The sequence below is a fragment of the Mus caroli genome, chromosome 12 (genome assembly GCF_900094665.2).
Source record: "Mus caroli chromosome 12, CAROLI_EIJ_v1.1, whole genome shotgun sequence".
NCBI classification, from domain to species: Eukaryota; Metazoa; Chordata; class Mammalia; order Rodentia; family Muridae; genus Mus; species Mus caroli.
In genome coordinates, this window is record NC_034581.1 from 42526761 (window position 1) to 42551760 (window position 25000).

At 35.4% G+C, this 25000-nt stretch overlaps 1 protein-coding gene and 1 long non-coding RNA gene across 10 annotated transcripts in view; one reads left to right on the top strand and one right to left on the bottom strand.

Annotated features, from left to right (window-relative positions):
• The window catches only part of LOC110306424, a 25779-nt gene extending 3479 nt beyond the window's left edge, over window positions 1-22300 (top strand). The window contains exons 2-3 of the long non-coding RNA XR_002379265.1: window positions 17061-17238; window positions 18663-22300. This is a non-coding gene — a long non-coding RNA (uncharacterized LOC110306424). The remainder of the gene's footprint in view (window positions 1-17060; window positions 17239-18662) is intronic.
• A 2058-nt stretch (window positions 22301-24358) lies between these two features.
• The window catches only part of Nova1 (NOVA alternative splicing regulator 1), a 121018-nt gene continuing 120376 nt past the window's right edge, over window positions 24359-25000 (bottom strand). For all 9 annotated transcript variants that reach the window (XM_021179364.2, XM_021179363.2, XM_029484830.1 and 6 more), the window contains one exon: window positions 24359-25000. This exon is cut by the window's right edge and continues 5273 nt beyond it. The gene's annotated coding sequence lies outside the window, so the exon portion shown is untranslated.

Consider the following 25000-nt stretch of genomic DNA (forward strand, 5'->3'; position numbering starts at 1 on the left):
ATGTCTTTAAAGAATTGTGTTGGGATTTTGATGAGCATTGCATTGAATCTATAGATTGCCTTTGTTAGGATGGCCATTTTTACTTGTTAATTCTGCCAATCCATGAGCATGGGCGATCTCTCCATTTTCTGAGATCTTCTTCAATTTCTTTCTTGAGAGATGTCCCACAATAGAAGAGTGGATACAGAAAACGTGGTTCATTTATATACCATTGAGCTATTAAGAATGAAGACATCCTGAGTCTTGCAGGCTAATAGATGGAACTAGAAAATATCATCCTCAGTGAGGTAACTCAGACTCAAAAGGATGTGCATGCTATGTACTCACTAATATGTGGATATTAACCAAAAAAAAATGCAGAATACCCAAGATATAGTCCACAGAACTCAAAAAGTTCAACAAGCTGAAGTGCCCAAGTAAGGATGCCTCAGTCCCACTTGAGAATGAGAAGAAAGCAATCATAAGTGGAGAGGGAGGGAGGGAGGGAGAGGTGCCTGGGAGGGAAAGTGGACAGGGGGGTCAGGGAGTAGGTGGGGAGAGGGAAACCTGATCTGGTATTGAGTGAGGGAAAAGGACTGAAGCCCCGAGGGCTAGCAGAAAGAATGGAAACAGATAACCTCAGGAAATAGGATGTTGGGAGACCCTCCAGAATGCAAGAGATCTGGGAGGTGAGAAACTCTCAGGACTCAAAGGGAGGGAGCTTAGATGAAATGCCAGACACTAGGGAGAGGGAGCTCATAGAGCCCACCTCCAACAGGAAGACAGGCCATCAAGTGAGGGATGGGGTGCCATCCCACAGTCACAGCTCTGACCCATAATTGTTCCTGACTGAAAGAATTACAGGAATGGAAATGGAGAGGAACCTAAGGAAAAAGAAGGTCCAGCAACAAGCCCAAAGTGGGATCCAGTTCTATCGAAGTTCCCAAGGCCTGACACTGAGGCTATGGAACACTCACAAAAGGGGACTTATCATGACTGCTCACTGAAAGACCCAAAAAACAGCTGAAAGTGTCAGATTTGCACCCAAGCAATGGACAGAAGCAGCTAACCCCTGTGGTTGAATTAGGGAAGGCTGGAGGAAGCTGAGGAGAAGGGTGATCCTGTAGGAGGACCAGCAGTCTCAATTAATCTGGACCCCCAAGATCTCTCAAACATTGGAGTACCAAACAGACAGCATACACCATCTGGGCCCCCAACACACATACTGTAGAAGACTGCAGGGTCTGTGTTCATTCAGAGATGATGCACCTAACCCTTAAGAGACTGGAGGCCCCAGGGAATTTAGAGGTCAGGTGGGGTGGGGGATGGGGACATCCACATAGAGACTGGGGATTGAGGAGGAGGTATGGGATGGGGGGGATGGGAACAGTCGGAAGGTGAATGGGTGGGTGGAATAAAATATGGAGTGTAAAAAAAAACTGAGTAAAAATATAAGACAAAAAAATGAAGAAGAATAAAGTTCAACATGCCTTCCCCAAAATGGAACTAGTGTCTGGTTTTGGAAGTGTATGTTTAAATGGACAATAAAAATCACATGTAATATTGCTCCTTCCCAGGGAGGTGACTAGTGTTAATTGTGTAAAAGCTAATTTAGCCGTAGAAATGTTCTTCATTTGATAGATTTCACTTATATTAGTCACATTGTAGGCTTTGATTTGCACAACAAAGATTATCTTTCTACCTAATTGTATATTTAAATCTCTCTCTCTCTCTCTTTTTAAGCAGTTATACTTTGCTTTCATGTATTTTAAAGAAGACTTTGGGGTGATGATCTTGATTCTTTTTAATCACCAATTAAATTTTCCTGCAGCAGATTGTTATCAGTTTAGATGATGCCAAGCATTGAGAGCCTCACTCTAACAGCATGAGTGTGGCCCATAATTTAAATGTCTGTTCTTGTATGAAAAAGAAGGGTCAGGTATCTTTGATCAATATGAATAGGGAATTATGGAGATAGATGTTGAAAATAAAGGTCAGGAAAAGGCATGACCAGGAAGTCAAAGGCATGTTTTTCTATTTTAAATTTTTCCAAAGTGTATTCTTAGTTTAGAAATACTATGTTCCTGTTGTTACTAAAGGAATTGAAAATGAATGCCAATTATTTATATTTAATTCCTTCTGATTTATATTTTACTAGTTTTGTTTTTCTCAGTAATTATAATGCCCAGGCCTCCATTTAGGGTCCATTTAATTAGCCATTCCAGATTCATATCAAGCTGTTTTAGGCTTATTTGGCTACTTGGACAGGGAACTGTGGGTACTCTTGGAAAATGTTCACTTTATAGTCTTCCATTAGTTAAACCCTAGCAATGGTTCCCAAGAAAGCTTCATGAGTTGAGATGTTCTCTGGACAACTTAGAATATATAATGACCTGGAAAACACTGAATAAAGAAGACATCTCTCAAGAGTTATATAGGAAACATTTTACAGATGGCTACTACAATTAATTATCTCTATCAAAATGGTTCTCAAAAGCAAGTTCTAGATAACTTGATTCTGAAGGCTTAGACAGCAATCAGAGCTTAACAACATCTAATGTGTTTAAATTTTCTTTCTGCAGACCACCTGCAGCCCATGTTATATATGCTTCCTGGTCACTGAGGGAGAGAGGACCTAGTAAAAGGAAAGGTGAGGGTTGGTACAGTAACAATGCATATTCTCTGTCATTGTAGCTCCTTTTGTCTAGTTATAGAATCATACAGGCATTTTTGCAAGCTATAAAATTCCTTGTTACTTGTTGTTTCTCCTGGACACGTGTTTATGTTCCATCTCCTCTCATGGCAGCCTCCTACACCTCAGTCTTCTTTCTTCCCTTTTTTCCTTTACCTACAACCCCTTCACTCCATCCCAAAATTCCACTGTTCTTCCACTGCCCAATCACAGCCTGGAGCCTGCTATTGATCAGTTAAATTGGGGAACAGAGTTTAAATAGCAGTATTTGATGTATTTGAGGATCTGCTCATTGTGGGTAACCACATCTTTAGAAGCCAGTATTTAACCTTATACTTCAAGCAATATTAGACCAACCAACTACAATCACCCATGTTGCTACCTGGGGTACTGATACAGTTGGTTTTCATGGAGTCCCTGAAAATATGCCTAACAGGAGTTAGCTTGGCTTGACTAGCTAACCATGACCTTGGTTAGTTTTTTTGTTTTTTTTTTTTTTTTGGTGCAGTTTCTGACATAGTATAAAGGGAACAGACCTAGCAAAGGGATGCATAGAGCTTGGGACATGGCCACAGGAATGTGTCAGAATCTTAAATATGAACTTGAAGCAAATCAAGTCCCTTCTGGGTTTCATCAGGTGCCTTACATTGATGACTACATGTATCACCCTTCTCCTTCCTATATAATCAGAAGGACCTACTGGTCTTGCCCAAGACCATGCTTTAGTTAGTAGTTCCAATAGTCACTGCACTCTGCATGTTCTTGGATTTCCCTGCCATTTTTCATCAGTCTCATTTCTCTACGAATAAAGACAGAAAAAGAGTATTAGTTTAAATATACACACTTGGTGGTAATTTGGTTGAAACTTAATTAATGCTGGCCTTAGTAAAATTATGAATCAACATTAAAACACTGGTTTAAAGTAGTCAAATTAATCCAATGTGGAAGGAGCAGGTAGGAGACAATCATATTCTTCCTTTCACTCTTTTAAAAAATTAGTCCTTTTTTCTATAGTTCTTGAATAAAAGTACATGTCTTTATTAAAATCAGGATTATCTGTTTTAGGTAGGGTGAGCTACCAGATTGTATTTTATTCGATATTCTTTAGATACAAAACTGAAGGCAGAAGTCCACAGGCATGATGTCTGCCCTTGGCTCTCTTCCTCAGCAGGATCATAAATGGAGAGTTACACCTCCCAGCACAGCTCTCACTCTCTATCCCAGCTCGCTGTCCCTGCTTGTGATCAGCTTATTCCAGACTAGGTGATTCCATGCCCTGCTCACAAGAAAAAAAAATTACAGTCTTAATTTTAAAAGTTCTATGTGTATGGGGGTGGGTGGGTATGCACTTGTGAGTGCAAGTGTCTGCAGAGGCAGGAAGAGGGTGTTTGCTCCCCTGGAGCTACTGTTATAAGTGGTAGTGAGATTCCAGATGTACCAGGAACTAAATTCAGGCCTGTTGCAAAGCATCAAATAGTCTTAATTCCTGAACCACCTCTCCAACTCTCCCTTTCATCACTTTTATTATTATTTCTTGCTTGTTTCCTTTTAAATGGATGGTGTGTGTGTGTGTGTGTATGTGAGAGAGAGAGAGAGAGAGAGAGAGAGAGAGAGAGAGAGATCTATTATTGAACAATCTTATTTCTTATTGGTCTTCCTTTATTGGGAAAAGAATCATTGCACAGTGTTTTGTTCAGATACCTATGGTGATTTATTTCTTATTTTTAAGGGTATGGTAATGTGACTTGATATGATGAGGTCATTTATCTATATGAGTCCCATAGTACCTTAAAGGAGGCTTTCCCAGATAAGGTTTAAATCATTTAATTAATCATTACTGAAATAGCAGGCAACAATCAGAGATGAAAAGGAGTGACTACAGACCAGAAAACAAATGATCAGTTGATTTCCTGCTCATCCCCATTGGACACTTGAATATGATGAGGGGATCATGCCATCAGCTGAAGGAGGCCTGCTTGGACTTACCTCACCTTAATGCCATCTTCCTAACCCTCTCAGAAAATGAAGCAATATTTGCAGAGAGTAATGCCAGCCACAAGGACTTGAACAATGACTGTGATGACATCAAAGCCTGCTATGTAAAATCAGCATGTATGAAACAGAATTATTATGTTGAGCCTTTGTTGTATGAACACACAGTTTTTTATGTCTCTGGGAAATGTTGCTGCCTAAATGTTCTCCCAATGTCTTATTGGGAGAAAACCTAGGAAATAGTATGGTATAGTTAAAGTATCACTGATAGGAACTTTGTAAATGCCAGCATCTCTTGAGAAAGCAGGCTTGGAATCAGGAAGGAGGGGGAAGTTTTTGTATGATTTAAATAAGTAGCAGGAAACTTCATCAGGGAATAGAACATCAGGAAGAAAGAGAATGGTAAGTTTGAGCCTCTGATAAGCCAGTTATAAAGTCCAAAGTAAAGACAAAGGACTTATTGTCTTTGGAAAGGCCTTTTAGCCTTTAACTTCATTTCTGTAATTTGAATGTAGAATACTATCTAGTGCTGGTAGTTCTCTTAGTTTATGCTAGTAAATTTCTTGTCAACTTGAAGCAAGTCAGGATCACCTTGGGAGAGGGCACTACAATTAAGAAAATGCCTCTCTAATTAGCCTGCAGAAAAATCTGTCTAGCATTTTTTTGGTTGATGATGGATGTAGGAGAGCCCAGCCCACTCTGGGTGGTATCAACCCCAGACTGATGCTCCTCAGGTATATGAGAAAGCAAACTTAGCAAGTCATGGGAAGCAAGCCAGGATTCCTCTAGGACTTCAGCATCTCAGCTCTTACTGTCAGGTTCCTTCCTTGAATTTTTGGCCTCAGTTCCCTGGTCTATAAAGTGTAAAATGAAATATACTCTTTCCTCCCCATGTTGCTTTTGGTCATGGTGTTCCACTGTAATAGAGATCAGACTAAGTCAGAGATCATGCAAAACTTCTTTTTATAGAGCCCAGGCTTTAAAACTTCAAGAATTTAAATAACTGAATGACCGTTGACATGGCTGGTCTTGGGCTGGGCTGAAGCAGGGACATAGGTATCATGATTCCCCATGATAGATCTAAGAGGAAAGTAGATTTCAAAACAGCTTCAGCTCTGAACAGATTAAACAGCATGTGACAGATGGCCTGTGTTTATTGCAGTTCCATCAATATGTACAGTTACTGGGACAGAACACGTGCTTGGGTTTCACATTTGCTTGTTGACATCAAATGTTTTACTCACTGTTTATTGTGCTGCTTGTCAAAAACCAAACATTTTGTAAACAAAACCATTTATTTTCCTTAAAAGGTTGTATAATCAAGTAAAACATCTAACCAAAGTTAAAAGAAAAAAATCCCACTGCTCAACTTTGTTTTCATATCAGGTTACTCTTTGGCAACTTGCTTTCAACAATTGTCATACAGGAAGAGCCTGTCCCTATAGAGATGTGCATGGTAGGATTTTAGTATGGACACTGTATCCAGCCTCTGTTTCTGCCCACAAAGGAAGTTCCTCTAACAGGCAATATACATATTAACACATTCATTTTTTAAAAGATAGTATATTAATTTAAATGCATATGTACTTAGTTTTTAAATTACTATTTCACAACACAGGTGTAGAAAGTTTTCCTTTCATTACCATGTTTTTGGCCTCAACAAATATAATCGCCACTTTCATTATACCAATTACTCAGGATGTATAACATTCTTTTATTTGTGTGTGTGTGTGTGTGTGTGTGAACCTTATTGGATTTTCATTTCTTCCTTTCCTTTCCTCTTTCCCTCATTTCCCCCTTTCTGTTTTCTCTCTCTTGCTTCCTCTCCTCCTCTTTCCATCCTCCCCATTTTCTCCATTTCTGCTTTCTCATTCTCTTCCTGTTTCTTCCTCCATCTTTGCTTCTCTCTCTTCCTGCCACATTTTTTCCTCCTTCCATCTCTTTGTCTTTCACTTAATTTATAATTTAAGCATTGGCTTTCTTGGAAATGTGCTGCGAAGATATAAAACTGGGTGTTTTCTGCCCCTGAGATGGTATTTCAGGACCACAGACCATGGAAGAACACAAATGCTCTTTGTAACTTACTTCATAAGGTCTGACATACTATTCATAGTTATTCCAACACTAGGATTTATGAGTCATTACTTTCTCCTGATTTAACCTAGCTTCATTTTTGGCTGTAATTCTTTAAAGCAGACCCCCAACTGTGAGTTTATTACCACCTTGATATATATAGCCCTAAAACGTATACATCTTATCTCCCCTTAGGATAGACACTTAGGTCCAGAGAGCATTGATCTGTGTTATAAGTCATAGGAAAGATACACTTGGTACTAGTTTGATTACAATGGGATGGGCTCACTGGGTGATGTATTACTCAGATTCTTTTCGCTCTTTCACTAAATGCACTTATGAAGTATACTGGATAGCCCCTTTGTTGATAAAATGATTTAAAAGTTGTCTTTTAAATGAGACTTTGTGTCACAGGTCAATTCTGTCAGGACCAAGGACAGGGGGAGTTACAAATCAGAACTCTAGCTATCAAGTTCTCCTTCCCATTGACACACCCCAGGACATGTGCAGTGATGAGACAGAGACGAGGTCTCTATGGATGGAACTACATATGGATACTACTATCCTAAAATTCCCAAAGAGACATTCAGCCTGGTCAGTCAGGTGCTATGGTGGTATGACAGATGCTGCTCAAACATCAGGTGAAGAACTGAAAAGGAATAGTGAAAGGATTGTTATTTATAGTGAAGGGATTTGCTAACTGAATTCAAAATCTGAAAGAGAAAAAAATGTAGAAAAACAATGGGGTTCAAGTACAAAGTAATTAGTAATCTATTCTCTAAGTGATAGTGGGAATGTATGCGTATTTGTGAAAAAATGAAGTTGGTATAACAAAAATTGAAAGAGAGCAAAGGGAGAAACATATTTCTTATAGAGAATATACATTTGAGTCTCAAATTCAGTAACTAATGTAGGGATTTAAAATGTAGTTTTAATGTATTCTTTCTCAGTAAATAATTTCCCCTGTAACAAAATTTGGCTCCTGTGCTATGTACTGGGCATCAAAGAAAAGGCAGAGTGGTAAAGAGAGAATAAAGTGATAAAAAGAGACTGTGTGAACTGTGTTACCCAGGAGCAACCTGTCTCTTGGGAGACTTAAATGTATCAGGAGACCTTTTTGCTTCCTGCGTTATTGACGTTAAGCCTCTAAGTGGCCTTTGGCAGGCGTCTACATAAGCTAATGAATACAGAGAATGAAAGCTTATACTTCATTAGGATGACAGGAAATTATTCCTCTATGATGGACCACTAAATCTGATTTTAATGCTAGAGACTTCCCTGAGTACCTAACTTTGCTTCAACTTTATACAAATGCCACACAGGAGCTTGTAATTACTGCTTCTTATTACAGTGTAATCCAATTTTTTGAAAACCACATTTAGAAATAAACTATGTATTGGCTGTTATAAAAATCTGCTCCTATTAGCCAGCTTTGAATTATTTGAAAGCCCCAGTTTATTTCATGTTGCCTTGATCCCTGGGCTCTGCTGCCATCAGTTAAAACGCTATTTGGCTAAATACAACATGAAGAAGAATACAACATGTCTGGGAAGACCAGCAAGGTACTGCATAGCACAAATCAAAGTGTTTATCATTACTTTATTATTGGTGTCCATTTCATATTTTTAATTTGACCTCCTTTAATATAATCACATCTCTAAGAAGCGGCTAGACTGCATATTATCTCCCATTTTAAAGATTATAAAACTAGTTGGTGTCATCTAGCAGGGATAGGAGAGATGGGATGGGGATTTCCAGGGGTGGAGGGAACCCAGAAATGGGATCCCATTTGAAATTTAAATAAAGAAAATATCCTAGAAAAAAAGATATACATATTTCTAATAACATGTTCTATAGTGTTATTTCATTTGAATGTGTGTGTATATGCATGTAGGTTGTGTGGGCTTATCCAGCTGTGTGTGTCCATATGCATGAGTGTACAGAGACCAGGGATCAACTTCAGGTGTCACTTTTCAGGAAGCCCCTACCTTGTTTTTTGATATTAGGTCTCTCATTGAGAGCCGGAGCTCACTGTTAGGCTAGGTCTGCTGACCAGTAGTTCCAGGGTTCTGCCTGTCTCTGACTTTTCAGTGGAGGGATTACAAACAGTGCCACCATGTCTGCCTTTTCAAGTTGGTGCTTGACATAAGTTGGTGTATGGTATATGTTCTACTGAACGAACATCTCTCCATTCGTAAATAATTCATGTTTAATTCTAAAGACACATGGATATATGCCTTCATATATTTCATTTCTAATGACAATTCTCTTTTAGTATTTATGTGGTACAGCTGGGAGTTTAGCTCAATGGGATAGTGTAGAATTAGGACATGCAAGGTCCTGAGTAAATTTAATTCCCTGAATTGAAAAAAAAATAAAAAAAGAAGAAAGGGAAGTGGTGATTTGGTATTTATGAGACAAAAATAAATCTTTTAAAATATCAGAATAAAGAGCCTGAAGTTCTCTCAATGTTTGTGACAATTCTGATGATGAAATAATTATGACATTAAAAAAGAACACTGACCACACAAAACATCACTGACTTCCATGGGAAATAGCAGACTTACTTGATTCCAGGCCGATTTGTGCTAAAAGTAGAGGATTTGCTGTGGGTGCAGAGGATTAGCACAATAAGAGTTACAGGCCATCAAGATGTGACTTACAAATCCACAGCATATCAGTTCACACAATGATATTATAAAACACACAATGGATTCTCACCTTATGAAAAACAATCTTTATATTTCCTGAATGTTTATTCCTTCACCTTGCTCCTACATTTATGGGCTGAATGCTTAGGTTCAAGGCTCAAATGCAAGGTTCAAGACATGGCTCTTGTCTTAAAGGAAAAAAAAATATTTGCTGTTATGTTCTGTGCTTGTTAGATTTTCTTGACACAGTAGTTGTTGGGAGCACCTTTTAAAAGCAAACCCCATTGACTCTGACCTCATGGACATACTTTACATACTTAATTTATAATAAACATAACAGGGGAGCCTGTGAACGGTGGTCAGGATGCCAGAAACCCCTTTTGGGAATAAAATTAAGAATGCCACAACAACTCTCCTCATGGAAATGGGAGACAAGACTGCTCTAGTCTAAATTTCTGAGCAATGTTGTTCACAATGGAGTTATAAATTTTCTGTGTTCATCCAAGTTTACTTGTTTTAAAATTGTAGACTGTTCCAATGCTTCCCATTTTGATAGAAACAGAATGCAGCTGCTCATGATAACTCACCTGTCATGGCCTCTAACATCGGAGCTGTTTACCACCAGGTTGTTGCCAGCCATCTCTTCACCAAACTTTTTTTACTCTTTCAGTGATCGAGGGCCTGAGTTCTTAAATACCAGAGGGAGTCAGATGAAAGCCCTCTTTGAAGGTTCCCATATCAGACCTTAAGTGATGAAAGTTCTTTTTCTAAACTATGTTATTTAAACCAAGAAAAGTAAGTAAACAAATCAAGGTGTGAGAGTCCAGTCAATTTTACAAAATATTCCAAAAATAAATACTAGAATAGAGTAGGTCTCTTTTTTTTCAGAAGGTCTCTGAAACCAAAGTGTCTAAAGGGTTGGAAATCTGCCGTAAATGCTAATGAAGAGTCTGGGTGCCAGCTCATTACTGGGTATCAATTTCTTAGGATTCATCACCTTCAGAATTACAATAGGAATTCATCAGGGTGGAGAGAGATATTTCTACAGTTTTCTCAGCAGTTGTTCCAGTGGCAACAGTAATTCAATAAAGTAAATTCATTACACTTGAACCTAGTGGATGGTAGGAGGAGGTTCTTTAATTTCTGACACTTTAAAACCATAAATTTTAGAACACAAAACCTGACAGTTTTTACAATTGGGGGTGTTCTTATAAAACAATTGTATTCTGGCAGCGTTCTTAAGACTTCTTGCCTCACATCTTTACTACAAGGCATCACTCCTGGAAGGCTGATACTACTCACTGAGTATGTATTAGGTAGTAATACTTGTGGTATCTGGTCCCTTGACTTTGGTAAGCAGAGTGATTGCCTATATTGCCCTTATGAGAGTAATTGAAAGCCAGTTGTTGATAGCTAGGAACTAGTATCTCATTGCCCCAATCTTCAGGCTTGGTTAGGACAAATTACAGTCACTATAAACTCTTTGAGCACAGTGCCCCCAACTCCTTAATATTTTCATATATGAAATAAAATTTACTATTAAGTCCTGGGGTGAAAGTTCAGGATAGGAGGTTTGCCTATTTAATATGGTTCTGTCTGAAAACCAGTACTTTCTCTGCCAGTCATTGAGCTAAGGTGTATTCTGATACAAGACACACATTTGGGTTTGTATTTCTTCAATGGCAAATTCTTCAAGGATAGTCAAGACACAGAAAAAGTAAGAGTATCATTTTGTTAACTATTAGGTATGAAAGAGGAGGATAATAGAAAGATCTGGGGAAAACAAGAGATAAAACTGGGATGTAAAAAATAGAAATATAGGATTAGACTCATTGGGACAGTGAGCATCCTGTTGATTTCCAGGACCTTGTTCCCTGTGGTTTGCTTTGATGGCCCTCCTCACTCATCTTCATATACACCCCACTTGTCCCACACTTGCTGAATGTTTATAAAACTGTGGGAAAACTACAGTCTTCGTTGAGTTTTCCTCCTTTCTATGAACTTAAAATCTACCATTTATTCAAATCTCCATCTTTACCAGGTTCAATAATTAATTTACATAAATGTCAGAAAACTTCCTGAGCCTTGGCCAAGTGTACCTTCCCCATGAACCTGAACGAAACAAAGCCATTACATACTTCATGTTTTCTCCAGAGCCAGTGCAACAGTTACTTATTTTTAATTTCATAAACTTAGTTTAACTAATTGCCCTGTTAACTTGCCTTTCTCCAATGGACTTTCATTAGAAGTCAGGCCTTCACAATACGTTTAACTTCCCAAGAGTGTGTTATGTAGGGGTTCGAGAGCTTTAGAAAGATGCAGCCCAGCTTCTTCATAAGGATGTGAGCATCACAAGTATTGGAAAAAAGTAAACTCACGTGGGTGAGATAGTCTCAGTCTACGGGTTTTATACTTGGGAAGTTTTGTCTATTTTAAAATTCTGCAGTCTGAAGTAACTCTAAATGTAGACTTTTTTTTTTTTTAAAACCTTCTTAAGTAGTTTCTTTTCAGGATCACAATGAACTTTAATGTATTAAAATGGGCTTCCGTTTCTGGAAGCAGTACATCAAAATGAAGTCTCCATCAGGCAGATTTATGAATCAGCATGGATTACTGGAAGGCTGACTTGGCTGAGGCTCAGGAAGTATGAATTCCAGTCACTACTCTGCCATGTCTTTAGTGACCTGCCACCCCTCATCCCAAATCACATGGATTCTTTACCAGAACATTTCTGCTTTATTAGTATTCTGCTGCTGCCAAGCATTTTCTCTACAAGAAATATCTTTAGATGATGTACCTCATGAAATAAAGTCATGGCATACATTTTCCTCCAGAGTCTTGCAACACTTTCATTTAAAATTCATGTACCCAGCTTTATTAATTGCTCTATGTACTGCTGGCATGTATGTAAAGAGTGAAATCAGAGAGACTGGCTTCCATTATGGTTTTTGTTGTTGTTGTTGTTGTTTTTGTCTTTTTGTTTTTTGTTTTTGTTTTCTTAACTTCTCCTAGAGATAGGCACTAGCTAAGCACCATTGTCTCTTTGTCTCTCCTTAACTTATGTGACAGTAGAAGTTAAGTGGTCTTCCCTGTCTGCTCTGTTTTAATCCTCTCCACCTTCATCCTGTGACACTTTTTGTCCTTTTACAATTTTATTTTCTTCACAGTCTAACTTCTTCTGGACTGGAATGTTGCTCTATCGGTAGTGACTCTTTTTTATACAAAATGACCTTCCACTACAAACACATATGCAGGCAGGTGCTTAATGAACATATGTGTGAAGAGTGGCCTTCCACAGTTGGCACTGGAGAGAGACTATCTCAAGAATTTAGCTTGTTATGAAATTCAAGTAACATGTAATTATGAAACTCTGAGATATATACATTCCAAAATAAGCATATCCTAAAAGTAAAGGGGCCTTATTTTCTGATTATTATTTTCCTTTGTTGCTATTTTTTTCTTTAAAAGAATCAGTGGATATATGAGGACTCCAAAATGAAACTTCTAATTTTTGAGATTTGAGTGTTTCTAAAGGAAGTAAGAAATATTTCTAAATTTTCCAAAATTGTTGAACTTATTAGCAGAGAAGAACGCACTGGAGTGTTGTCAGAGCAAAACCCACATCCACTTTCATTCAGGAGGAACATTTTGAAGTTAAGAACTGCAGCACCGAGTTGAAAAGGTAGTTTGAGGAGATTTAGTGACTTTGCATCTCAACGTGGATGTCTGGTTCACAATATGCTTCTTAAGAGATAATTTTACTATTGGTCTTTTTGGGGTCTCTGTGTTTTAAGAACATTTAGTAGTAAAAACTTACCATCATAGATGTCCACTGACTTGGCGATAATCCTGATCAGTAAGCATATTATTGAGAGATATGTGACCACGAAATCATAATTGTCTACAAAAATACACCAACTACTTAAGTACGTACGGCATTTAATGTATTATTACTTAGTAATGGAAGCACCATGTCTCTGCTTTTGCATGATGAAGTCTTTACCCAACATTTGGAGACAGTTGTGCAGTGTGTGTTATTTTCTTTAATCTACTGACTTTATGTGCAATAAACAAGCAACGTCTGGTATTTCTTGGCAGTGAAAAGATGACATTTTTAACTGTGGGGTTGACTATGCACTAGTCGTTGAAGAGTGGTCACAACATTTTATCCTACTGTACATACATCAATATTCTAATATTCAATATTTCAAATGTGAGAGGGCTGGGCTGGGGACAGTCTTCAATCAGATTTCTTGAAATTAGCTGAAATACCCTCATGGTGTAATAAAAACAAAGAAGGGAGAAACAAAATACTTTAAGATTTTTTAACAGGTACATCGTATCATAGTGTAATTTCTCATTGTATCTTAGTTTATTTCTCCAACCTACAAGGAACATATATTACATATCCACTTACATTTTTATTATTCTCATGGTGAGTATTTATTACTTGAAAAGTAGATCTGATCCATTCCATTTTACTACATAAATAGCACATCTTAACTTACCTTCTTACATTTGGACTGATTTCTGAGAGCTGCTAATTTGGATAGGGATCAGATAGGTTAAAATTTTGATACATTTTAACTCAGAAATGACCACAATTGTTAATGAATTATGTGAAGTATTCAAACATTAAAAACTAAGTGTCATTCATAGGTTTGTTCTTAATTGTAAGTATTCAGCACAAACACTGTCAGAAATGTAGGTAAAATACAAGGACTCGCTTTGAATGATTTAATTATTTGCCTAATAAAAATAAAAGGCAAACTGTTATTGAAGGATACAATGTTCTTGAGTTTACAGAAGGGTTGTACATTTTAAATTGATCGCATTCTAAATATACACAATGCAATCTTTGTTTTTAAATTGTCAAGGTCAATAAAAAATGAAATTATTATTTCAATAAAAAAGCAGCCAAAAGAAATGTGTCCATAGTTTTCATTATTATCTTCCTTATTCTGAGAGCCAGGATACATTAACTGCAAAATAGTGGAACTTGACATGAATGTATTTAGTTAGAAACAAAGTCAATGAACAAAGAGAATCATGTCTTGTTATAAATTTTGAAGTGATAAAATAAAACAACATAACATTTATTCCTTCGGTTTCATTGCTTTAGCCTCAGTGTCTAGTATACATAAGCTTTGGTTGTCATGGGAGAGGGCTGAGGTCCAACAGGCATGGGACAGAGGTTTAGGTGTCTTGGGAGAGGGTGAGATTTTTGGGGTCATGGAGGAAGGCTGAGGTTCAGGAGACATTGGGTAGGGGCAAAGTTCAAAAGTCATGCAAAAGGGTGCAGCTCAAGGTCATGGGGGAAGGGTTAAATGCAAGAGCTGTGGGGAGAGGAGTAATAGGAGAAAGGTTAAGGTTCAGGGGTCCTGGGTAATGGGACAGAAGTATAAGTTATAGGAGAAGGCTGAGGTTAAGGATTATCAGAGAAGGGCAAGACTCAAGCTAATGGACGTCACACTTTATCCATCTCTTTAGTAAGAAAAGCAAAAATAAAGCATTCATACTTGCTAAGATTATTTTTGATATTTAAAAAAAACTAGTCAAGACATACTAAAATAAACTTTTCAAGTTCAATTTTGTAGTTTGGTATAGACCTTTATAAAAACCAACCAAAAAGAATACGCATACTTTAGACCATCTAATTTATAGCTAAATTGTGAAAGTATAATATTCAGTTTTACTGTTTAATGTATAAAAGTGTCACATGCATTTTAGCTCCATGCTATTAAAGTAAGTGTTACTTTTCTTATGAAAAAAATTAAATGGGGTTTCTAGTTGAGTGTATTCTGAGTAGATAATGCCTTCTTCATCTTTGCTGGGTTCTTGTTGCAGAACCATTTTCAGCTGCTGTTTCTTTCAATAGGCCTAGCCCAAATTTCATATTCTACACATGCATATAATTTTCTCTAATGAGTGTTTACAACATTTTCAGACAGTGGAGTGAAAGAAAATTGACAGCAAGAAAAATAAAAATGAGTAAATTTCCACATTCATTAGTATGCTATGGCTTTCCTCCTCCTTTTTTTTTTTTTTATTCTCAATATGGTAATACATTTGGTAGGTATCTCTAAGATATTTTAGAAGTAATTTTTCTTAACAGAATAAGAAAAAAATCTTTATAACGATACAATAATTAAGCCCTAGATATTAAAAATACATTTCTGTTGAATTAAGAAAAATACCACTAAAATTTATACTGATTACTAAATCACTAAGACATTTTCTCAAAAACATTCCATCACTTCTTTCCTCTTAGACTTGCAGTGTAGAAAACATGTATCTACATAACATACACCCAGATTCTCCCTCTCTCTCTCCCTCTCCCTTTCTCTCTCTCTCTCTCTCTCTCTCTCTCTCTCTCTCTCGATTTAGTGCTTAGTAATATTCAATTAGTGCTTGCAGGACACTCAGTGATGGCTGTGACTATTTTTTTTTATTACGTATTTTCCTCAATTACTATTGATCAGTACTTCTGAAATAATGCTTCCTCCTCCCTCTGTTCTAGATCACTAACTGTTATTAGGTTTTTCTGTAGACTGCTCAGTCTTCCATGTTCATTTACTCAATTTATATTTGCAATGTTCAAACATTTTAGAAGAATATTTTCAGTAATGAGAACACTTGATCACTACATCAAAATCTATACCATTAAAATAATTTCAAAGTGCTGATTAAAATATCTGTGTTAACGTGATGTCTTATTCCCTCCTCTTATTAAATGATTGTCTTCCAAAATTGATTGAAATGAGCACTGCTAACTGCACACTAGAAGGAGCAGCAAGAAGGACCAATTAGGATGGGTTTCATAGTTCTGAGTATGACTCACTTCCTTCATTTTTTTCTATTAACTGCATCTTCATTTACATTTTATTTATTCATAGAGTTCTTCTCACTACTTGAAAAATATTGAGTTTTGAACATTAATCACCACATTCAATTTATTTCTTGCAAGGCAATAGAAGGCATATATTCTGAGTTTACTATTGGTAATATTTCAATGTAATGAGAATAGAAACATATTAAAATTCTAATTATTTTAAGTATCCATAGTTAATAATATCTTAGATCATATTGGACATTCATCTGCCTTCTACACATTTTTAAAATACTTGCTACTTTTCCTTTCTAGGTGGTCATATAAAATATTTGGTACATTTCGATTATAGAGTAGTAGACTCTTTGTACATGGAACTTTAATTTCTTTAACTTCAGTGTAGTGCTTAAATGAGTCAGTTGGGACCAGAGAGAAACTGCAATTGTGTCCTTCAGTTTCAATTTTGTATGCCTTTCACAAACCCTTCATTATGTTCAATTTTCTAATTAGAGTCTACAAAAATCGTAATATATCTTAGGTTCATAATGTTAAACTCACTTAAGCAGGAGAAATCTCTTAACAATAGTTTAATTATTTTTTTTCTGTATCAAATCATATGCCTGATGATGGCTACTTTTTGCTCAAGAAATCATAGGTGCTAAGATAGAGAGCCAGCTTTAGCAGAGATATTGATTTCATGAATTAGGTAGGGGAAGGTGTACTTTTAATACTTAGCACTCTAATATCTGCTATTTGGAGGACTCAAAGTCTTACTTAATATAAAGGGTCAACTTTCTTTTGAGATAATCTTGTCTTGAAATAACTCTCATTTCAACTTTTACAGTCTCGCCTAGGATTCTAAGTGACTTAACATTATCGTTGAATGCATCTTCAGTACAATGCGGTGTGATAAAATTTCCAGTGAGTGGAGGGTCAATCACATCGTTTAATATGGAATTTGGACAAGTTGCCATCATGGTTAATGAGAGTATTAAGTCTGAACGTAATTCTTCCATTTGGAGGTATTTGTTCTGAGGAGAAATTTATGTTGTGTGAAAAGAATTTGAAAACTTGTAAGGTGTAATTATCATCAAGGTGTGGCATCTGCTAAAGTTTTTAACTTCAGTTATGTGAGCAGTAATTATGCTTTTTGGCATGTGGCCACAGGAAAATTGCTTCAGAAAATGTAGACAGCCACAATGTCCTCTTTTTCTTATGTGTGAACTTACCTTGGATAATATACAACCTTCTCAGGACCTGACATTTTATATTGTCTCAATAAGTTGGTCAAAACATTATCAAAATTAGCAATGATTTTCAATGTAGATATTATTACCAAAATCCAAGTCTCGTTTTCACTTTCAATAAGGTATGGCTTAGAAATAGTAAATAAAATTTTGATGTTTCATATTTTCTTTTTTTAAAGATATTTATTTATTTATTTATTTATTTATTTATTTATTTATTTATTTATTATATGTAAGTACACTGTAGCTGTCTTCAGACACACCAGAAGAGGACATCAGATCTCATTACAGATGATTGTGAGTCACCATGTGGTTGCTGGGATTTGGACTCTGGTCCTTCGGAAGAGCAGTCAGTGCTCTTAACAGCTGAGCCATCTATGTTTCCTATTTTCTTGTGCAATAACTTTACTAACATGATTGTAGGGAAATTATGTACTTGTATGTAAACATTATTTTAAAATGCTGAGACAGTTTTTTTCTCTAAACCTAATATAGGACAATTATCAGTTAATATCCAGCACTTTATTATGTCTATCACTTCTAAAGCAAGCTCAATTCTCCTTTGAAAAACTTTTGGAAAGACTGAAATGGAATGAGCTCTAGTTCCTAAGCAGTGTGGGTTGGCTGAGCTTCCTTTCCCAATTAAATTGCCAGGTGTTTACTTCATTTCAGCAGGTCTTCAATTAATTTAAAGTCGATGTTATTAATCTGTCGCATACTGTAAGTTTCCACATCTCCCATCTTCTCACTGGAGGAAATGGACACCAGAGAATATATTCAGGTCTCTGTGAGTGTTCATGAAGCTAAAATTAAAATATTCATTTCATTGATTAAAGATGGGATCAGTTATGTCTTTATAATCATTTTTTTTCTATTCAATCGACAGTCAGAATGTGCCTTTAAGTGACAAGAGAAATTATATTTAAGAAATTATTAAAGACATTCAATAAAATTTTATTTTAATAATTTTATGGGCTTACTACTTAGTAAGTATCTATTTTGTGTTTGTATTATCCAAAGATGTTTGTCTATAGGGACTTTTTGTTTTTCAAACATTGAAGCTTTAATCAGGATCTAGTATGCTCACATCTGTAGAATTTGTTCACAAGATTTATTAGATTCTTTTAAAAACAGTTTAAAATTTATTTTTCTTCTTACAGGCAACTGATGTTTACTTAAGCTTTTTTTTTTTCATCTAGGTTGAATATACGTACTGAAATCTATCTTTATTGAAAGCTACTCTCTTATCTGGTACTTACACGGTGTTAGAAAGCATCCTTCTCCTGTTACTACAAGCCTGCTTTTATTGCATCCTGCCAACTTGATGGGAGAAGAATCTTTTGGTTGGTGATCTTTGGTAAAATTATGTTAATAAAAACAACTTCTTGACACACATTTTTCTATATATGAAAAATATTACCTGACACTCATTATTTTGGGTTATAGAAATCATATTTATAACTGTTAAACTTTATCATTGGTTTGTTTAGATATGTCTTCTCAGACATGAAGGTATGAGAGGTACTTACTTGTAGATAGGAATATTGATGAGGGTGTGGCATGTCAATGTGATCAGAATGTATGGTACACATGAGAAATTGTTTAAAGATTAAATTTCATTCAAAAGCTATTAGAGAATTAACTTTAACTCATCTTAGTCTGGACATAAGTATTTAGAGGCTAGCGATATTTATTAACTATGTCAGCATATTTCTACTTTATGATTGAATAAGCATCCAGAAAGATCTAATAAAAATTGAATGCTTCATATTATTTTTAATTGAAGAACACTGAAAATTACAATTGTATATTTTTTTTGCTAAACATTTTTTGCTATTATATTAGAGCAAAGACTGTAACACAGTCTTTGAAGTGGGAGGACTAATAATAATATTTCTACTCCCACTTTCAAGTGTAAGGCCAATGGCATTTTATAAGAATTATTTTTTTTTGGTTATATACGTTTTCTTTTTTTGGAGAACTACAAAAACAAAGATGAATATATTATTGTCAGTAAACATGATACAGCAATTTACACAATTAAAAACATAATTTGATGAAAAAACTCTAAAAGATAGCTTTTGCAATATATTTTTGAAGTTAAAACAAAATATGGGAAACAAATTTAATCAATGCCTTTAAAACAACCATGCTACTTCTATGAAAGAATTAAAATTATTCTAGAGAGTAATAACACATTCAATGGGATGGTTAAGTTGGATTTTATAGTTATTACACACACTTACTTTGATAATCTACTAACATTTGGGAAGGTGAACTCAGTCTCTCAAGTGTGCCAAAGGCCCACCCTATAAACCACAAGATCAAATACAGTGATGGCTTTTGTGCTTTATTTTCTGCTTCTGTCAAAAAGCAGTATAACACAGGGCAAACCACACAGATTTAAAACAAAGTCCTTTAGATTTTACTGATTTTAAAATGATTTTATAAAATGCTATGTGTGAGATGGGTATAATCATACACCAATGTGACCCTGGCACTAAGGTAGAAATGGACAGGGTACTAAGTTGAAGGCTGGAAAACTTTTCAGGATACTGTGTGAAAGTAAAAGGCAAATGCCTATGCTGGGTCTCAGTGTCAGAGCCTACTACATGTGAGGCCCTGGGCTCAACCGTTATTGACATTTCATTTTAATAGTGGTTTCATAAAATCTTTACAACATATTAAAATACTTAAGGATTTAACAAGTTAAATAAACACATGGGTGGTTCTTAAGGCTGTAAAATTTAGATGCACTATAGCTACTGAACTGTCAAGGATCAATGTGTGTATTAGAAGCTCATATCTTAAAATCTCTACACTGAGGGCATTTATATTTCTAAATGTATTGTATTCAATAAATTTAAAATTGATATGATTAATTTTGTTTTGGCTAAAAACATATACTTCTTAAGTAAAATTTAAACAGTGTGAACATATACTATTAATCTGTTTTTTTATTATTTTGAGAGATAAGCTATCCATAAACTTCCAACACTGAACTCCACTACACCATGTCCATTTGTTCAGGAATCAAGAACTTTTATATTTTTAAGTCTGAAATTAAAATGTTTCAAATCTGAAAATGTTTCAAATAGCAAAACTTTAACTTTTATGAAAAAAGCAACATGTAGAAACTGCCTTGAATTATGGTAGATATTGCATCTTGTGAGAGTTGCAATGGAATTTAATAGTTTTCTCTAGTACCACACAGTAAATACACCGAAGATTTCACCAGACACATTTACTGCGAGCAACTCCATGTATCTCCCATGCTCCTCCAATTGCTTAGACATGTTTACTTTCATGAGATTCCTCAGGTTTTAAGAGTTTCCCTTGTTTACGTTTAAGTTATACCTCCAGAGTCAACCTACACTGAACCCTAGCGTTGCCAAATGCACCAGGTTTGCTAGTGCGTTTTGACTTACATGATAGTTGCAATTTTGAAAACTTCTGGCTATATCAACCTTTTGGAAAACAAAACCACTTATCTTGCACTAAAGTTGCTTACTGTCTCAGAAATATTACAATGCTGTTTTTTATCACTTTAGTTTGTGAACCAAAAATCTTTATACTGTCAGGAGAGGAAGATTTTCAATTTATTAATTTTATCTTCATGCCTTCAGACTCAGCAACTGTATAGCATCTCATTTTCTGCAAAATAGGGATACAATCAATGCTGGCACCTTATACTATTGTATGAATTAATATGAAAGTGCTTTCAGCATATAGCAGAATATAATAGTTATTTTAATCTCCTCACATTTTGGAGAGTCATTTATGAAAATATGTCCTAATAATACTTCAGAGAAAATTTCTTATCTACTTCTGCATTAAGTAACATTCTTGAAAAAATTTAATTTTAGAAGTTCATATTTTAAAAAATGCTCACGGCTAATGGCAATAAAGCTTATGCTAATGAGAAAGAAATGTCATAATGAATATTATAATTATAGCATTGTAACTGTAACTTTGCTTTTCCCAAACATTTGAAGCGATATAAAAAGAGGTGTGATAAGCTTAATTATATTGGTTTTAACTGTTTTACTACAGACAAGTGATGACATTGTCATTGCTGGTTAAAAAATAATTACTCTGTTCAAAAGTAGGATCAAAATGGACAGATGACATGATCTCAGCTGAGTATTAAGAGCCACGGTTCAGAGAAACAGGGATTTTGTATCTCCAGTTCTAGTTTTAGTATCAATTATGCACCTTCAGTACACTCTGCTTCAACATTAAAAACTAGTGAAAATATCTCCCTGATTTCTTCATGTTGGGATTAAGTGGCATGGGTATGAAGAAAAGATGAAGAAGTAACAAAGGAAGCTGAGTGCTAATCTGCACCTGAGCAAAACCACTCTGCTGTACTCCTCAGTGTGCATCCTGACATCACTGCAGGGAACACTTCAGTGACAGATCTGAGAACAATACCTGTAAAGTGACAGATTCATTCACATGAAGGCTTGCAAGGAATAGCGGTGTATTGGTGTTAAAGCTCACGCAATGCCACAGAGTGAGAGTGGGTTGAGTGTCTTGTGTGGGGTGGCTGTGGCCCCTGACAGGGTTAAGATATCACTCTGTGAATACTAATTTTCTCGTGTTTTATCCTCTTGTATCACTTTCCTCTTTTTGCCCAGGCCAGGTAATTGGAAAATATAGCATCTTTTTCAAACTGAAGAAATTTATAGGAAATCAAATTATATACAGATTCAAATTTTCACATGAGATATTTTATTTTAAAAAATTTCTGATCACTGGATACATCAATATATAAAAATTGTTCTAAAAGTTTATGGAGAAAATTCATCATTGTTCCACACACTCAACAAATACCTTAAACATAAAAAGAAAAGTTGCTTAGAAATCTACAGCTCATAAAAAATAAAACAAACGTAAGAAGCCAACTAAGAAACAATAAGTATAATCCTTTAAAGCAATTTAATTGGTCTTAAAATAGGTACAAAATGAGACAGATTTCACTTTAAAAATCCAAATAAAACCTTTCAAATGCTTATTTGATGTCAGACGTTCATGATCAGCAGCACCTGTGCAAGGGATTATTTAAGGCTTTGACTGAGAAGCAAACTCCACAGCTCTGTGTGGTAATTCTATGTGGCCACATGTCTTCTAGGAGATACTAAAATCAGTTTTATGAGTTTGAAGATAAAAAAATACACTGAATTTCTCTAGCATAGATTAGGTAGGTCACACGTACATAAGTGATACTTTCTGAAAACGGTAAAATTAAATATAGGATGCTTAACCTCTAAAATTTTCTAATTTAAAGCTTTGGGAATATATAGCATTTCTCATTTCAAAGTATTTTTTAATATCACTAGTCTAGGTACAAGCAGTTATGGAAATTGCCTCTCCAAAAAGAAAAAAAAAAATGAAAACGAACCCCGCCCCCCGAACTCAAAAGCAGCCAGAAAATCCAAACCCCAAACCAAACTGAACCAAACCAGTCAAAACCAACCAAGCAACCAAGCAACCCCAAAACTCTCATGTATCTTGATACTAAATTATTAAATGCTAAAGATCTTTTAATAGTTGTGTCTATGAGGTGGTGAACAGCAAATGATTAAATAGCATGATCTAAATAACATAGAATATACTCTGTGTAGAATTTTTCTAAACACTGTTTCCCTCAACATATTGAGAAAATATGATTGGGCTTTTACGAAGAGATTTGTGCTCTGCCAGTTATGTGTTCAAGTTACAATTCAGTTCTCGAGTAGGCTTCAAACTCATAGTCATGTTTTGTTTTACAGTGTTAAAGTGGATTGTACTCCAAGCGTGTGGTCTTTCTTTAATTAGAAACTTTTCCAAAGTTTACTCCTGAAACGGACAACATAAAAGACCACAGTCACCAACACTATTCAAGATGTTATAAATATATTGGATTATTTTACTATAGTATATTATCTACTATGGACTTGATGTATCTTAATATCTTGGAAAAAATAACAGTATGATAAGATTGTAAAATTTTACTTTTGTGTTAGACTCTCAAAGAAAGGGAAAGGACACAACTACCTATTAGTTAAAATGAAGTCTTTTTTGCTATAGATTAAAAAAAAAACTATAACATTAGACGAACTGGTGGGAATGCTTAACTATTTTTCTTATCCAGATGTTCCCAAATAGTTTACAAACTGAAAATAATCGGCCAATCCAAAGCGTTCATTGTAATTTGAATCCTCTTTGTAGTTCTACAGAACTGGGATGTTCAATTGAGTTTTCCACTAATAGTATATTTGTTCCACCAGAAAGACAAAAGTCAAACCAAACCAAACCGAACCAAACCAAACCAACCAAACAACCCCCCCCCCCAGAAAACTGGACACATCAGTGATTTTCACGTATATTTATCTTCTTCAAGCATTTTTAAAGTGGAGATGCTATATTAACAACAGAGAGACAACTATATGTCATTGTAAAACATTTCATATTATTTCCATGGAGTACATTTTACCAGGGACAATACTTTTAACCGTGTGTAAAACACATTTAGGAAGACCAGGCCTCTGCAGTGAGAAGAAGCCACGTGATTCCCTTGCTCTATCGACGAAGAGCACTGGCACCATCAGGGTTTCGGTATCAAACATTCAGATGTGATTTCACTTACTTGTTGGTCTTTTACTTGATACTGAGTTAAAGCAGATTCAAACTGGTCCTCTATTGATTTCAGCAGTAGGTAAGCTGGTATAATATGGGGAAATATTGTCTTCTATGCAAATTCTCCAATGATTTCATAGCGGTACACAGGCCTAAGTGCTAAATGCTTGGCTTTTTCAAATAAATGCACACCTACCTTGATTTTCACAATAAGCCTGTATTCATTTCCACAGGACAAAGTTTTCACACAATGTAAGGCAAAACAGATATTAAATTACTTAACAGAACTCATGTTTAAATAATTAAAACTAATTTGTGTTTAAAGCTATTTGCAGATTTATTAGAGAAACAAATACAAATATGCATTTCTACAGAACTGGTTTTTTTTTCCAAAATGAGCTTAAAACTTGTTCCACAGTTTTCACTTGTTTATATATCTAATGGCAACCCAAGTATTGGCCTCTGCACCACTTTTAATGAGACAATTGCCCTTCCATCGCAATTATAAAAAACTATTTAAAAAAAAATCCAGCACATACACGTTAAATATTTTCCTTAAAAAAATAATCTAATCAAAATATTGAATACTTTAGATTTAAACAATATTTTATTTACAAATCTGATTTGATGTACTTTATTAATTATACAAGGTAATGCTTCAATTTTCAAGAACAGTTGCTTTTTGTTTTTATAGACCAGTGGAATGACATCCTATCTAATAATGTTCTACACTTCATTTTGCTTTCAAAATTAACACAAGTTTCTGATACGTTCTTTTTTTCGTAAAAACGTTATTTAATTGGGGCACATATCTGATGAAACAAAAATAACATGCATAATTCCAAAAATAATTGTAAAGTAATGATACTTACCCTTTATGTAAAAAGACATCTATGGACAACAGTGCACAACAATA